Genomic DNA, 1,613 nt, shown 5'->3' on the forward strand with positions numbered 1-1,613 from the left:
TCGACCGCCATCGGCACAAGCTGGGCCCTGGTGTGGGTTGTTGCCTCGATCACCAGCGGCACATGCTGAGCCTTGGTGCGGGCGGTTGCCTCGAGCACCATCGGCAGACCCTGGGCCCTGGTGCGGCCGGTTGCCCCGATAACCATCGGCACACGCTGGGCCCTGGAGCGACCGGTTGCCTCGATCACCATCGGCAAAAGCTGGGCCCTGTGCGACAGGTTGCCTCGACCACCATCGGCACACGCTGGGCCCTGGTGCGGGCGCTTGCCTCGACCACCATCGGCACACGCTGGGCCCTGGTGCGGTCGGTTGCCTCGAGCACCATCGGCACATGCTGGGCCCTGGTGCGGGCACTTGCCTCGACCACCATCGGCACACGCTGGGCCCTGGTGCGGCAGGTTGCCTCGACCACCATCGGCACACGCTGGGCCCTGGTGCGGCAGGTTGCCTCGAGCACCATCGGCACACGCTGGGCCCTGGTGCGGTCGGTTGCCTCGATCACCATCGGCAGACGCTGGGCCCTGGTGCGGGCGGTTGCCTCGACCACCATCGGCACACGCTGGGCCCTGGTGCGGCAGCTTGCCTCGAGCACCATCGGCACACGCTCGGCCCTGGTGCGGTCGGTTGCCTCGAGCACCATCGGCACACGCTGGGCCCTGGTGCGGGCGCTTGCCTCGACCACCATCGGCACACGCTCCGCCCTGGTGCGGTCGGTTGCCTCGAGCACCATCGGCACACGCTGGGCCCTGGTGCGGCAGGTTGCCTCGAGCACCATCGGCACACGCTGGGCCCTGGTGCGGGCGGTTGCCTCGACCACCATCGGCACACGCTGGGCCCTGGTGCGGGCGGTTGCCTCGACCACCATCGGCACACGCTGGGCCCTGGTGCGGCAGCTTGCCTCGAGCACCATCGGCACACAGTCGGCCCTGGTGCGGTCGGTTGCCACGAGCACCATCGGCACACGCTGGGCCCTGGTGCGGGCGCCTGCCTCGACCACCATCGGCACACGCTCCGCCCTGGTGCGGTCGGTTGCCTCGAGCACCATCGGCACACGCTGGGCCCTGGTGCGGCAGGTTGCCTCGACCACCATCGAGACACGCTGGGCCCTGGTGCGGCAGGTTGCCTCGACCACCATCGGCACACGCTGGGCCCTGGTGCGGGCGGTTGCCTAGACCACCATCGGCACACGCTGGGCCCTGGTGCGGGCGCTTGCCTCGACCACCATCGGCACACGCTGGGCCCTGGTGCGGCAGGTTGCCTCGAGCACCATCGGCACACGCTGGGCCCTGGTGCGGCAGGTTGCCTCGACCACCATCGGCACACGCTGGGCCCTGGTGCGGGCGCTTGCCTCGAGCACCATCGGCACACGCTCGGACCTGGTGCGGTCGGTTGCCTCGAGCACCATCGGCACACGCTGGGCCCTGGTGCGGCAGGTTGCCTCGACCACCATCGGCAGCCTCGACCACCATCGGCACACGCTGGGCCCTGGTGCGGGCGCTTGCCTCGAGACGAATCGGCACACGCTGGGCCCTGGTGCGGTCGTTTGCCTCGAGCACCATCGGCACACGCTGGGCCCTGGTGCGGCAGGTTGCCTCGAGCACCATCGGCACACG

Source organism: Durio zibethinus, unplaced genomic scaffold, assembly GCF_047325235.1.
Source record: "Durio zibethinus cultivar Kanyao isolate XHJ-2024 unplaced genomic scaffold, ASM4732523v1 HiC_scaffold_394, whole genome shotgun sequence".
NCBI lineage: Eukaryota > Viridiplantae > Streptophyta > Magnoliopsida > Malvales > Malvaceae > Durio > Durio zibethinus.